The sequence below is a fragment of the Mustelus asterias genome, chromosome 14, assembly GCF_964213995.1.
Source record: "Mustelus asterias chromosome 14, sMusAst1.hap1.1, whole genome shotgun sequence".
NCBI classification, from domain to species: domain Eukaryota; kingdom Metazoa; phylum Chordata; class Chondrichthyes; order Carcharhiniformes; family Triakidae; genus Mustelus; species Mustelus asterias.
This window is the reverse complement of record NC_135814.1, coordinates 59,571,622-59,588,043: the sequence shown is the minus strand read 5'-3', so window position 1 is coordinate 59,588,043 and position 16,422 is coordinate 59,571,622. Positions and strand designations below refer to the sequence as shown.

The window sequence follows — 16,422 nt, the reverse complement described above, 5'->3', positions numbered from 1 at the left end:
CCATGCATCTTCTTAGCTCCAAGGAAAGTCCTTCTCACTAACATCTGGGGACTTGTGACCTCTACTACCTAGAAGGGCAAGGGTGGCAGGTGCATGGGAGCACCACCACAATCTGCAAGCTTCCCTTCAACTCACACACTGTCCTGACTTGGACCTATATGCCAGGATTTTACCATCGTGTTGTGACCGTTTTCAGGTGCGATGCGGTCATAAAGCGTTTAGCACGACTGGTGTCATTTTATGAGGGCCGGATTTCTGGCGCGGTCAGCCTCTCACAAAAAATGGGCGAGACACAGGTTAAATTATTTAAATAAGCATTTACATGTCATTAGCAAGCCCGGCACACAATTGTCCGGGCTTGCCTGCCTTTATGACCTCGCTGGGAAAGCTTTGCACTGGCGAGGAATAGACATGCTCCCCATGAACGGGAAGCAGTTGACTTGGCCTTACCGGTGGAACTGGAGGCCAATGAGACCCCTCAGGAGGCGAAAGGGGGGGGGGGGGGGGTGCCCCTTGGGTAGTGCCAGACTGCAGTGCTGCATCTACGGCTGCAGGCCCCCGCAATTGTGGGGAGGTGGGGGGAGCTGCTTCAGGCTACCTACACTAGCAGGGGCCAGACAGCTCTCTCATTGTCTGTCAGACCCCTGCTACTGCTAATGCGCATGTGCAACAGAGGCCTGCACATGCGCACCACTTCCCTCTACAGCTTTCGGACGTGTTAAGCCCCGACCACAGACGTCTTCAGTGAGCAACAGGCTCGCTCAGAATTGTGCAGCCAGAGTGCGTACGGGGAGGCCTGAAAACACGGATCTGAAACTCCCCCAGTTTCAAGTCCGCTCAGCAATTAGAAAAGAAATGGTAAAATACCACCCATAATCACCAATCCTTCACTGTCATTGGGTCAAAATTCTGCAACTCCCTCTCTAACAGCACTGTGGGTGTACGCACAATACATGATTGCATCAGTTCAAGAAAGTGGCTCAACAAACTTTCTCAAGGACAATTAAGGTTAGACCAAATGCTGCCTTTGCTGGTGATGCTCATATGCCATGAACAAATATATAAAAAATGTTATGCTGAGGTTTGGCCGATGTCTAAGTTACATGTTTAAAAGAGATTTATTTATATTGATGTTACAATGGGACATATCCAGTAGAAATTCCTGTCAAAAGTGTTTAAAACTCACTCTGCTGACTGATCATATGTAGCATGTCCTGACCCCAACAAGAAAGTGAAACAAAGAAACTGAAGCATCATGTGACTTATTTTTTACATTAAAGGCAATGGTCCAAATCATTCAGTCTCTGGATTGTTGGAGATAGACATAAATCTGCTCATGCACGTCAGGACCTCATGGAAGTCCAGATGCATAGAAATGCGCTATAAGTGCCTGAGGAGGTTTAAATTTCCAATGGGCCGATTTCCACTGCCTATGACCCTCCATGACTGTCTGTGACCCTGAGCTCAGGGTGGACTTAAGCCAGATACACAGGACCTACCTGCATACTTACCCCAGAAACGTTTGGCCGGCAGGATCTTCCAGACCAATGGCACACCCCTGCTGCAGGTTTCACGTTGGCAAGTGGTGCATTCAATAGGAAACCCTGTTGAAAATGCAGGACCAGAAGATCCTGCTGCTGGCCAATGGTAGGCCGCTTACATGCAGCGGGTTGCATGGTACATCCTGCTTGTTAGTTTAATACATAGATTAACACGCCGCTGTAAATTAACTGAGCAACACAACTGTCCCTAATCATCCCTGAGACGACCAGGTTACCCATTCATCCACGTAATGCATCTATCATTCACTCACTCACCCATCTACCCATTCACCTTTAAACATTAACTGGAATACGACAGCTCCTGTTGTGCAAAGGGAGAGTGTTCCTCCTTGTTCGTCAGTTCCTGCACCTAACGATCTTCCTCTGGAGAGGCTACGCTTAGCATTCCATGCTTCAGGTAGGAGTGGATGTTAGGGCTGAAAAATTGTAAAAGGGTCAGGTTATAGATACCCGTGCGGCAGTGTCAATGTCAGTTTTGGCCTTGATCAGAATATTTGGGCCAATATACTTATATATATATATAATTATTGCCACATTGTTTAATCTACTCAGAATTTGTAAACCAATCTAATTGTAGCTTTAGAGACTCCATTGTAAGAGGGATTGCTGGAATACAAACATGACTGAGTTCCATTAAATGGCGAGTAGCTTCCCAGATACCAGGGTTTGGTACTTGATTGAACAGATGGATAAAATTCCAGAATAAGAACACAAGTAGGAATGGATCACTGGATCTGTTGGGTCTGCTTTGCCATTTAGAGTGATTGTGGCTGATCTTTAGCCTCACTTTCCTATCCATTCCCCATATCCCTTGAAGGGGAGGTGATGGCCTAATGGTATTATCGCTAAACTATTAATCCAGAAATTCAGCTAATGTTCTGGGGACCCAGGTTCGAATCCCATCACAGCAACTGGTGGAATTTGAATTCGATAATAAAATCTGGAATGAAGAACCTGCTGATGACCATGAAATCATTGTCGATTGTCAGAAAAACTCATCTGGATTACTCATGTCCTTTAGGGAAGGAAATCTGCCATCCTTACCTGGTCTGGCCTACATGCGAGTTCAGAGCCACAGCAATGTGGCTGACTCTCAACTGTTTCTCTGTTGATATTAATTACTTCCTCACTCTTTAAGCCCTTTGGTTATCCTGTATTTCTGCTGTGTAATCTGTGTATTGTATTGTGAACACAGAAACAAAATATTTGTTCAATGTCTCTGCCATTTCCACATTCCTCACTATAATTTCACTACCTATTTTTCTGCATGCAACTCATCATATCATCTACCAGCTCCAAGGGCAAAGTTGAATAATAATTTAGCGAATCTTCCCTTTTACAACAACAGGACAAATTTGTTTCATCCTCAAGGAATAATGCTGCGCTTTGTATTCTATTTTTATTTTCTGCCATTGTGTGCAGTATAATTAATTTGACAGAAGATAAACTGTGATATAGTGAATTTGCAAATGCATTTAATTTTATTGCTGTCTTTTATTGAGCCTATAAACAAATATATATGGACATTTACTGCAGTTGTTGCTCAGCAACAATCCCATGCATATCAAACTGAACTCATTTTAATGTTTCAATCAAACATTCAGAGGCTTTGAAATGAACACAATTTCTTTAATTTAAAAATTCTAAGCTGCCATTCTTTTTGTGCTTAGATAATTGCTCGACCCAAAGTCATGGCAGCAGATTAGAATGAAATGGTTAAAATGAAAAGGAAATATTCAGGTTCAATAAGTACTTACTCTCTTTTAAGTCGGACAATGAAGTCCTATAAGTATTCAAGGAAAGACAATTAACAACTTTATATCAATATTCAAATACAGGACATGACATTGCTGAGTAAAAGCAGCATGCTAGTAATTTTTCAATGTAATTTTTGTTAATGTTCCTGAACATTATGTGGAGATGCCGGCGTTGGACTGGGGTGAACACAGTAAGAGTTTTAACAACACCAGGTTAAAGTCCAACAGGTTTATTTGGTAGCAAATACCATTAGCTTTCGGAGCGCTGCTCCTCCGTCAGGTGGAATGGAAATGTGCTCTCAAACAGGGCACAGAGACACAAAAATCAAGTTACAGAATATTGATTAGAATGTGAATCCCTACAACCAGCCAGATCTTAAAGATATAGACAATGTGGGTGGAGGGAGCATTAAGCACAGGTTAAAGAGATGTGTATTGTCTCCAGACAGGACAGCCTGCAAGTCCAGGAGGCAAGCTGTGGGGGTTACTGATAATGTGACATAAATCCAACATCCCGGTTTAGGCCGTCCTCATGTGTGCGGAACTTGGCTTTAATCCAGACAAATGAGAGGTAATGCATTTTGGAAGATCTAATACAGATAGGAAATATACAGTAAATGGCAGAACCCTTAAGAGTATTGATAGGCAAAGGGATCTGAGTGTACAGGTACACGGGTCACTGAAAGTGGCAATGCAGGTGGAGAAAGTAGTCAAGGCGGCATACGGCATGCTTGACTTCATCAGCCGGGGCATTGAGTTTAAAAATTGGCAAGTCATGTTGCAGCTTTATAGAACCTTAATTAGGCCGCACTTGGAATATAGTGTTCAATTCTGGTCGCCACATTACCAGAAGAATGTGGAGGCTGCCATGGGCATTCAGCCTCTGATCTTCAGGTAAGCGTTCTCCAAGACAGCCTTCACGACACATGACAGCGCAGAGTCGCTGAGCAGAAACTGATAGCCAAGTTCTGCACACATGAGGACGGCCTAAACCGGGATGTTGGATTTATGTCACATCATCAGTAACCCCCACAGCTTGCCTCCTGGACTTGCAGGCTGTCCTGTCTGGAGACAATACACATCTCTTTAACCTGTGCTTAATGCTCCCTCCACCCACATTGTCTATATCTTTAAGATCTGGTTGGCTGTAGAGATTTGCATTCTAATCAGTATTCTGTAACTTGATTTTTGTGTCTCTGTGCCCTGTTTGAGAGCACATTTCCACTCCATCTGACGAAGTAGCGCTCCGAAAGCTAATGGTATTTGCTACCAAATAAACCTGTTGGACTTTTACCTGGTGTTGTTAAAACTCTTACGCTGAACATTAGTACAGTAAAATTGTTTAGCAATAAAAGATCATGTATGCATTTACTTTCATGCTTATTTAACCATCAACTACCTTATCAATCACAACTGACATCCAATATGATTATGACAAAGATAAACTTTCCCTCCTCGATTTTCTGCAAGTTACTGACAGAAGTAAAGACAATTGTACTTTGGTTGAGTTCCTAATTTGTTAAATATATCAAGAGACTACTGGTGAAATACAATTTAATGAAACAAGGTATATTATGATCATCGTTAAATTGTGAAGACATTTCACACAAATAAAACATAACACAAAATATTTACCACAGTGCACATTTTTAATTTAAAAATCAAGAAACAATCGCTGAAACACACAAGGCAATTAAACTTCATTCATAATGGTTATAGCTGTCATAAGAAAAACGTCCAGCTACATTGCCTGAAAATGACAGAACAGAATGGTTCCCATTTCAATTTCAAAGCAGAGTGCCTGCCAATCAATGAAGGGGGAACAGGGTTAGTGATTTGGTTCAGCTTCCAAAGCAGAGATTACATAACTGTCAGAGCTGTCATTTGATTCAAATCACAGCACAAAACATCACAGCAGAAAATAGCTCAGAGGGGCATTCATCTTTAAATTAAAATTGGCCATTTGCAATTTGAAACCTGATGACGTTCTCGCTTAAGATTTCACGCACTCTTCTTTCATTCTGTAGAGTAAGTTAACTTCTGAACTTGTTTCCTGATTAAATAAATTAGATAACTTTTTCTAGGGACTCTGTTTTCTAGGCCATAATTGTGAGTCTGTACTTTGATTATCATTTCACACTCTGGCTGAACCACTGCCTTCAAAGGCAAGCAGAAATCACAGCTGGCTTGACGTGCACTTCACTGGCTCAGCACTTTCTTCAGCTTTCCAGCAATAGAACGTCCTTTGTAATATTCAAAACCAATAATCAGCTCTGCAACATGTAGGATATATTTGCAACTTCAAAGAAACAAGAAATAACTGTTCACAGGAACAATGATCCTAATTTATACATCATTAAAAACACTGTAGGGCGTGAAGTTCCAGCTTTCCCATTTTAAGGTGCTATATGTTCATTCTATATTACTGTCACCCATCCCAGTACATGTTAGCAGGCTCCAGTCACTGGAGAATGGCACTACCTCAGCGGAAAATTTCTGAAGATATATATGTACACATGTATAAGTATATACTTAGCAACTGATCACAGGCAGTGACAAAGGCACATGCGCAGATTTCATGTCCATAAACCTTCATTTAGATTTCAATTTTTGTTAAATCTAATTACCAATCTTTTATAATGGAGTTTCCTGTATTTGACAGATTATTGATTAACCAACTAAAGCACTTTGAAAAAATGTCAAAGCAAGTTAAATTACTTGTGCCTAAAATAAGATTGCGAAACAATTTAAATTTATCTATTGACTTGCTTTGTTTTTCTTAACATCTTTATAGGCTTACATTTGATATTTTTGCCACATCCTGATGTGTGGGCACACGCAATGTTAAAAATTCCTGGAACAATCAGTAACATACACAATTATGGAATGCCATTTCTTTGCCAGTCTCTAAACAACATTTTTGTTTTTCTTAAAGCTAGAGCCCAAATTTCAGAAGCTATAAAAACATTTTTAAAGTTTGTTATTTTGAGTGTGTATATAGGACAGAGGGGCAAAAATGACGGGCTGTTTATAGGCTGTAGCTTTAGCTGATGGTTGAAATATAAATGCACATATGCCCAGGGCGTCGATAGCACTGCTGTAACTATCAAGATCATTGCGACCCTCAGCTTTAATGCCACAGGCTCCTTTCAAGTTAGAACAGGCAATGTCAAAGATATCTCCCATTTTACAGTCCACTGTTGTATCAGGGATGTCACAAAGATACTCTAATCAGCGAGAATATCGATTTTTTTCCCCCGTGGATTGAATGGAGCAGGATGAGGGAGCACCAGTAAGGAGGAGGAATAGTATGAGCTGACCATGTGTCTCCAGCTGACAGATCTCAGACAGCAGCCCATCCAAGAACATTTCACCTCAACACCTCTCGTTGCCAATGCACCAGAAGTCCCGCAATTATCACCATCATCCATATTAACACCATCCAACTGCCTTCCTTTGGTTCAGCCTTATGAGTTCTGCCTTTATTTCCCTGCAAATAGAAACACCCATACTGAATTCCATACGATGTATCCATAAACTCAATTTCAATTGCAATCAAATATTTAATAGTAATGTTTAAGAATCACCTTTAGTACAATTTTGTGTGTTCATTTATATATCTGAGAGCTCTATGAGGTGTATCCCCCAAAGCTATAGCATGGGAGACAGGAGGCTTCTAAGCTTCCATTGAATACAGCAGATGGCTGCAGTGGGTGATTTTCTTGAGTACCTGGAGATGAGAACCAGAAAACCTGACAGCTGTACACGGCCTTAGTGAGACCTCATCTGGAGTACCGTAAACCATTTTGGTCCCCTTACTTAAGAAAGAATATAATGACAATAGTGACAGTTCAGAGAAGATTCACTCAGCTGTTTCCTGGGATGAAAGGTTTATCTTATGAGGAAAAGTTAAGCAGGTCAGGCCTGTACCCATTGATGTTTAGAAGAATGAGAGATGATCTTATTGAAAAATTCAAAACCTTGAGGGGACTTGACAGGTGTGAATACTGAGATGTTGTTGCCCCTTGTGTGCATTGGGGGGGGGCGGGGGGGAAGAGGTCTAGAACTAGGGGACACAGTTTAAAAATTAGGGGTTTCACGTTGAAGAGATGAGAAGATTTTTTTTCCTCCGAGATTAGTTTGTGGAATACTTTTCCCCAGAGAATAGTGGAGGCTGGGTCATTGAATATATTCAAAGATGAGTTAGACAGATTTGATCAACAAGGGAGTCAAGGGTCATGGGAGGCAGACCGAAAAATGGAGTTGAGGCCGCAATCAGATCAGCCATAATCTTACCAAATGGCAGGTGAAGGCTCGAAGGGCTGAATGGCCTACACCTGCTCCTACTTCTTGTGTTTTTGTGTTGCTCGTTTCTTGGACAGTTGGCTGAGTGAATCGAACTGGTGGAGGAGGTGGCAGGATGTAAGCATCATGTTGTCCTGAGGGCAACAAGCAGCAATTCTCACCTGGAACCATGGTGGCTGTCCTGGGACTGCAGCTTTGTACAAGCACAGGGTACAGGAATGAGGTGACACGCCTGACATTTCCTGTCGACACTGGCCCCACCAGCCAAGATAGCAGCATGAGCCATCATGGAAGCTGCCACAGCCATCACTCGAGACTCAATCCTGGTGGACACCACTTCTTATGAAGTTGACTACTCTCTCTACTTTGGCGAAAATGATATCCATAGGTCATCACTTTGTAGAAAACTGCTATTCAGTGTGCAAGTACAACCTGAGCTTCTGGTTGCTTGCCAATTTAATTATCCATCTTACTCCCAATTCTCTGTCCTCAATGTGTGATACTGTTCCAATGAAGCTCAAGGAACAGCACCTCATCTTACAGCCTTCTGGTCACAACATTATGTCCCACAACCTCAGATCATAACCAATGCTTTTATTTTTTCAAACAGCGAAGTGCTGCTAATAATTCTACTTTACTATTTACAATCCCTTTACCCATATCTTGTTTTTTTAAATTTGCCAATACCATCTCCTTTGCCTTGCACAATAATGACTCATGCCCTCCACCCTATACAGACCTTCCCTGCCATATCGTCTCCCTTTCCCGGTCTTTGTTAAAAATGGTCCAGCTTCTTCCAATTCTGATGAAAGGTCATCAACCTGGAATGTGAACTTTGTTTCTCCCTCCAGATGCTGCCCGACCTGCTGAGTATTTCCAGTATTTTGTGCTTTCATTATAGCATGGCATCCGTGCTCTGCATGAAGCCCTGACACATTGGAGCTGGACTCACTTCATGCTGAGCGAATGCACAAAAACTCAGTGCCGGGCTGCCTAAAGTTCCTAGAATTTCCTGGTGTAAGCTCACCAGCCTTTCACTGTAGTCACTGCCCTCAAGGTCAGCATCCAAGCTCTCTGCAGCAGAGCTAGTTTGCAACCTTGTTCTTTGGGGAGCTAGCACCTGTGCCGTCCAATTCCACCCTTTCTTTTGGTCCTGTACACTGTGCCTGCTATCCTATTACATGAAGGCTCATCTTTATCCTATCTCTATATTACAAGTGGTGCTCATCTGAGCTGCTGTAACAGGTGCAGAGAAATCCCCTCCTCTTTCCCAATACTGCTAAACACAAGGGGCAGGATTGTGCGGTCTCGCTCGTCCCAAAACCATAAACTCCCGCCTGAGGTCAACGGACCTTTCCATGTTCCGCCCTTTGCTCGCTCCAATTTCCTTGGCAGGCCGGGGCGGTAAAATTCTGGCCAAGGTATCTAACTGCAAATGGTAGAGTTTACAAATCATCTGTGTACTCTCAGTTTTAAAACCAAGTACATTGTAAATGCACAGGTTAAACATATAAAAATATTAATCACCTATACGGAGTAAAGGGTGGATTTTTGTTGAACTCAATCTCTAAAGCACCAGTAAATAATCGGCATGACATTTTGTATAAACTAAATTAGAAGTTCATTCACCACAAATCAGTGGCCCTGAAGTTATTCTTTGTGGCAAAAACAGAATTATTGATAAAAACCAGTAAATACTTGACTAATCACGAACATCACAAGAATATAACAGACTATAAAATCCTTGATTTGGTAGAACTTCCCGAGGCTGTATTTCCATCATTGCTCACAGTTGGAAGGATGCCAATCATCATGCCTCCAGCTATTGAAATTAATGGTCAAAGTTGTAACAGTAATCATTTTCTCTGACTAAATCCAAGCATGGCCATGGAGATTCACTAGCAGAAAGGTAGATTCCAATTATTGTTACAGAAGTATTCAGATTAAGAATTAGGTGCTGGTGTAATGTTATGAAAATCTGCTACTGTGTGTGTGTTTTTTAACCTTTTCCCACTCCTGGTTTTAGAATTAAACAGAAACAGTGTGCTAAGTTATCTAAGTACGAGGTTACAAACGCTCCTTGCAATAATGCAAAAGGAAAATAATTTAGATTTCCAGCATCTGCAGGAACAGAAAATGCTGGAATTACTCAGTAGGTCAGGCAGCATCTGTGGAGAGGAACAGAGGTTAACAGTTAAGGTTGATGCACTTTCATCAGACCCCTCTTCACATTGTTAAGATTAGTTTATTCCTTTCCATGTAATTTTTTTGTGCTGTGAAGTCCATCACAGGACATCTGTATACATTGTGTGAACTGGATGAACATGGAATTTGAACAGACACTGGACTGAGGAAGGTACATGCTTCGAGAGGCCAAAGGATGGAAGATAGAAGAGTGGGTATTTTTCAGGACGGAAGAGTTGAGGAAGTCTTATTCTATGTCTAAATGTGCTCCAGTGTTTGTGCAATAGTGGTTGATGCTGATACTGAATGTGTGATTTTTCCTAGCAGTGAACATTGTTGTCTTTATGTTGTACAGAATTCATCTTGTAACGTGCATTTCATCACTGCGATCCTGGAATGGTCAAGGAAAGGATGGTAGCAATGAATAATTCTTTGAGTGCATTCTTGTATTATTGTCATTGGCTCCATTTTGAAGCTGTAGAAAATAAAATATTCTCAAAATGTGTGAATCACAAAGTGTGCATTTAAAATTATAGTTACAAGTCAAAATTATTAAGTTAATCAAATGTAGAGCATAAGATTATCAAAGTAATGCTATTGGAAAGATGTGATGATAAAATGTGATAAAGATTCAATAGCTTTCTATTTGTATAGGGGAAAATACAGACTGATCAATGGACACTACAGTAGCAGATAGTGTGCAATACGTTGCTTTTGAACATATTCAAATTCAACATTTTTACAACGGGATAATTTTCTTTTACATAGAAATGAAATACATAGAAACACGACAGTGCAGAAGGAGGCCATTCGGCCCATCGAGTCTGCACCGACCACAATCCCACCCAGGCCCTACCCCCACATATTTACCCGCTAACTACGCATCTCAGGGACAATTTTTAACCTGGCCAATCAACCTAACCCGCACATCTTTGGACTGTGGGAGGAAACCGGAGCGCCCGGAGGAAACCCACGCAGACACGAGGAGAATGTGCAAACTCCACACAGACAGTGACCCGAGCCGGGAATCGAACCCAGGACCCTGGAGCTGTGAAGCAGCAGTGCTAACCACTGTGCTACCGTGCCGCCCACAGTCGTAATTCCGCATAATATTTGGCGTATTGTTCAAATTACAATTCTCAAACGAAGTTTTGGGTAAATTGCTCTCAAATGTTAAGCAAAATCTGTGGAGATGCCGGGGATTGAACCCGGGACCTCATACATGCGAAGCATGCGCTCTACCACTGAGCTACATCCCCTCCTTTTAATTAATCATGCTTAAAAACAAGAAATCTTACTTCAGGTTGTTTGGCACAAACACAATATTGTGTAACCAATTTCCTGCACCAACCCTATAAAGGTTCAATCTAATAATTAAGTTTGAAAATATAGATGTATAAATTAAAAAGGAAAAACTGCTTATAAAAGCAAAAAGCTAATACTGAAAACACATAATAGACCAGTCATCAAAAACAGAACATATTTTGATTGTGCACCACTATTCTAATGAATGGCGCACACACAAACATTATTTAACCTAACTTTTTCATGTAGCAGTGTCAGCTTGACTTTGAAGTAGCATGTTTACCTCTCATTTCCTTCTCTATGAACGGTATGCTTTGTCTGTATAGCATGCAAGAAACAATACTTTTCACTGTATGCTAATACATGTGACAATAATAAATCAAATCAAAATCAAATCGAAGCTAGAGAGATGTTATAGGTTCTAATCCAATTTAAGAAAATCAAGTTACATAATCTAGGCCAACACTTTAGAATAATACTGAGGGAGTGCTCCGCTATCAGCGGTACAGTTTTACAGATGGGACATTAAACCAAGATTTTGTTTGCTCCCTCAGATGGATGTAAAATACCCCATAGTACCATTCAAAAGAGAGTTCTTCTGATCTGTTGGTCTATATTTATTCCCCAACTAGAACGTATTAACTGGTAATTGATTGCAGACCCAATTTTATTTCCCCTCAATTTAAATGGTGACTACAATTCTAAATTGGCTATGAAATGTGTTGGGTTGTCTCAAGGTCAAGGAAGATGCTCTATAAATGCAAGTACTTTCTTTTTCTTCTCTTTACAGATACTGATTAACATTTTCAGCTTTTGTTTTAAAATATGCTCGTTTTGCAATACCATATTTGAGTTACAGTCGTTAAATTGCTTGGTACTAGGTCTGATTCCAGTGCAGGGAACATCAAATTTGTTAATCAGCTAAAAAATGTCTTGTGCACTTTTGTAGTATGTGTGCAAATGCTGTTTCCTGAAATTTGATACACTTCTTGGATTTAATAGGGCGCAATTAAATAACTGCTTTAATAAAAATTAAAAGCATCAGATTGCCCTCACTTGAAGGGAAGACTTTTTTCTTATATACTACAAAAGAACAATTACTATTTTACACAGAAGACTGATTCCCTGTAACATTTTCCATTAAATGTTACAAAGAGTACTCTGATCTAGTCAATGAATAATTGACATGGTTTTAATGAGCAGGCTGGTAGGTTAGAAAATTATTGAACAAGGCTTGCCAAGTTAAGTAGCGATGTTTTTTACAAGAAAAAGTAGATGGGAACATTTTGACTGAAATTCCTTGGGATGCCTTGGTTGGGGACAGGTTTGGGGCACAGCAGAATTTTTGCCAGTCCATTACAAATGTGTAAAGTCCTGGGGGTCAGAGTCATTTAAAGGTTGGGTGCATGTCCATGTTGTTACTAGTGAAACAAAGCTATCCACTTGAGGAAATTGGGGCAATGGAATGTTGCTGTGTCACGTTGCTACAGAATTGGAGAGCCTGTAGGACTCTGAGAAGGAAGGCCTAAATATAAAAGATTGTAAAAGCTTCGGTTACACCTGGTGTTATATTTTGTGTAAAATTTTAATGAATTATCTTCCTTTTCACTTCAATATATGATGGAAAACTACATCTCCATTCGAAGTAGCAAGGATGGGAGTAGGTGAAGACAAAAGGTTTGAAATATTTTTGTGACAAGGAACCACTTACATATAATGGCACAAAGTATCATAGTCACTGCAGCGAGAGAGGTCGGAAAATTATATTACATTTTATGATTGTAGTGAAATGCAAATGCTTCAAATGAATGGAATTATTTGACTTCAACGCAGCAGAAACATTAAATTTCCCTTTGTTTACCACTGATTATTGTCAAGACTGGGGACCAATAAATACATTTGTATAAAATCACCAAAATGATTTCAGCATTTCAACATCTCAGCGTTTAATGCAGTTAGCGCATGTAATACAGGCTGACGTCCATTCTAACAACAGAACACGACCTTGCTGGTTATTCATGTGAAACGAAGCATAGAACTACAGAGAGGAGGTGGTCAGAAAAGCAGTTCAAAGGGCAGAATTCCATAAATTGAAAATTTGGAATTCTGCAAAAGGCGGATAATGGAACCAAAAAGATCAGATTATCTACGACAGTACAACTATTAACATACTGTATTTAAAAAACCTAGCTCATTTGGTTGGTCTTCATACCCGAATGCCAGCAGATGACAATTGCATTAGAACTTTATTGCCTCAGTATGAGTTTTAGATGAGTGAAGAGCTGTCAGATAAAGCAGCCAATAATGAGAGGTCATCAGTTTAGAATTTAGTTTAAGAATGAGATGACAGATTAGGATTATTTGCACAGGCCTGTGAAAGTATATACGGCTTTTCCAAAGGGAGTGGTTGAGGCAGGGGTCATGGCATCTTTCAAGGGAAGGACAGATAAATGTTTGAAACAGGGAAAGATACAGGTTCAGGGGGCAAGCAACACAAGGGGATTAATTTTAGATTATTCGAGGAAAGAACAGAAACAGACATGATCAGAAGAATAAGGTCATATGATATATAAATATGTACAATTATATAGCAAATGGGGTGGAAATACTGAGCTTACAAAATAAATCTGACTACTATGATTTTTGACATCCAACAAAATCATTATGTGATAGGGTAGCCAATGGAAGATTTGAAAATTCCAAATCTTGCCTCTAAAGTGAAGCTTTTGTGCCTTGTGAAAGATGTGCTGGTTAGGTGCATTGGCCATGTTAAATTCTCCCTCGGTGTACCCAAACAAGTGCCAGAGTGTGGCAACTAGGGGGTTTTCATAGTAACTTCATTGCAGTGTTAATGTAAACCGACTGTGACTAATAAATAAATAGATAAATAAATAAATAGATATTTTGCAAAATTCAAACATATTCTGGATCAGTGGATGATTTAGCAGTTTTACTGCACATGTAAACTGTCTCCTTTTTAAATCTTAGTACAATAGCATTAAACTGCAACTTCTGAATCCTGACTTTGGCGAAAACTCCCTGCAGTAATATGATTTGACGAAAGCAAATTTTAAAATGTAGTTATCATTAAGCATTCCTATTGATATTATAATATAATTTTAGAAGTAGCTGAGAAGAGGTATCTACAGTTCAAGTACAATTTTCCAGTTAATTTACTGTAGATTATAGCTGGTATCCAGATGCAAACTTTGTCGGATTTTTCTGAAAGCAATATCACAGCACTAGCTACTGAAACTGCTAAAAATGGTAAGCATCAAATTTAATTTTTACTATTTAAAAAAAAATCAACAATAGTATAGATTCTTTAAAGCAACAGAGAAACAGGAATGTTTAAAGTTAAAAATCCAGTCTATGTTCAGATTACATTTAAAAACCATTCAACATACAATGTTAATGTTTAAGACATAATAGAATCGTACCTTTTGGTTTTTATAATTACTGTCAGCTGTGAAAAGGAGGATGGTGTTTTTTTTTGTCATTATCTCTTTGGTTCGTCATTTGCCACCGTACAGGAAATAGGGAATGCATACCTCCACAGTTTCTTTCAGCTCACGGTTATGTGGATTAAGGTTAACAACATTACTCAATAGTTCTTCATTGTCTTGTGTTAAGTTGTCACTGTGCAAATGATTTCAGTCTGAAGGAACAGCTTATTTGAGACTCTCAGTACACAATCCAGTTCTTGTATATTTTCGGCATAAAAATAATCACATCTGGAGGAGAAGAAAGATCATTAAATTATGTTTTTTTAGACTACAGATATAGTCCATTTCTGCTCTATTTTCAAGTCAGTAGGTATCAAGATACTTTATCGACTGATTTTTAAAAATATGTTAGTGTGATGTTACCACTAAACTAACTGGCTTCACAAACCAGTACATAAAGTTAATAAGTTGCCTGAAATCAGTATTAAACTCCACTAAACGTAATGAGTAAAAAACGATGCTTGATTCACCTATAATGAACATAAGTGATAATTCTGTCACCAGAATCAATTGGAAAATGACAGATACAGGAATTGGATACGGTAGTAGAGGGATCAAGAAATGGAGTGCTGCCATTGCTGGCATGCAGGTCAATTTATGCAACTGGAAGGAAGAACACCTGAGAAATGACAGAGAACAACACCATGGTTCTGAAATTCCACAGGAGGCCTAACATACCACAACTCCAGCATAATCCCAAAGCAATTTTTTCTGTCATTTATATGGTTTCCTTGGTGGTTCGGCTGAGCTCCCACCTGAGTTACAGCAGGAGACTGGTATAATCCTGTAGATTTTCCATGTCCCTATTTCTGGGATTGCCACAGATTAAATTGAATCCCCTGCTGTGGGAGCTGAAGCCAATTCTTGAAAGCTTTGACAAAGGGTCATCATCTGGATAGTGAGCCTCCCGATCGGTTGGGAACAGTTCCATGATCACCAAGTCCTCGGTTTTTTCATCCTGCTGTTAAGTGCTGTACTCTACAATGGGTTCCATGAACCATGGCTAGCAAAGCTTCCCTGGTGCAAGGAGCGAATGGAGGAAAATTTTGAAAGGGAACGATTATTGACTAAAAACAAAGTCTCCATAAATGTTAGCCCATAATGAATGAATGCCTCACTGATTTAGGAAGGTTTTCCCTTTAATGGAAACATCAGCTCTTTTCTCTCCTTACAGATGCTGCCAGACCTGCTGAGATTTTCCAGCGTTTTCTTTTGATTTCAGATTCCAGCATCCGCAGTAATTTGCTTTTATCCAGTTCTTGTCCGAATGGACAGACTTCAAGAGTCCAGTTCATCTCTCCATTGCACTGAGGTTTCAAAATATATTTTCTTACATACGCATGGTTCTTTCTTCCAGTGATTATGCAATACGTATGAATCACAACTCTTCGTCAGAAAAAAAGCAGCAGTAAGGCCAGCCAAGTAACACATAAATATATGGCGTAGGAAAGTAGAAGATAAAATGTTGGACAACAAATAATTTGACACTACAATCATCCTGTTGACTCACTGCTTTTCTCTAAAGCCTGTATATATCCTTCTTAAGGTAAGGCACTCAAAAACAAATATAATACTTCAAAATGTTCCAATTATCTGGTCAGCTTACAGCTAGTGGATACACTGTCAAGTCTCAATCCAAACTCCCTACTGGTGCTCAGGCTCACAGTTTTCACTTGTTAAATTCTCAGATGTCACACATTGGCATGTACTGCTCTCAATCTAATCAGATCTGATATCAAATATGTTTGGACTTCCCAACCTTTACAAGAAACAAAGTCTGTTGAAAGTAGAAATATATTGCTC

General features: G+C 39.8%; 1 protein-coding gene and 1 non-coding gene across 2 annotated transcripts in view; both read right to left on the bottom strand.

Annotated features, from left to right (window-relative positions):
* Positions 1–4,857: 4,857 nt before the first annotated feature.
* The window catches only part of rbm45 (RNA binding motif protein 45), a 73,037-nt gene continuing 61,472 nt past the window's right edge, over positions 4,858–16,422 (bottom strand). The window contains exons 11-12 of the transcript XR_013499552.1: positions 14,554–14,847; positions 4,858–6,809 (exon numbers count right to left, since the gene is read on the bottom strand). The gene's annotated coding sequence lies outside the window, so the exon portion shown is untranslated. The remainder of the gene's footprint in view (positions 6,810–14,553; positions 14,848–16,422) is intronic.
* On the bottom strand, positions 10,996–11,067 carry trnaa-cgc (transfer RNA alanine (anticodon CGC)). Its single transcript has one exon. It is a non-coding gene; the product is annotated as a tRNA-Ala (tRNA).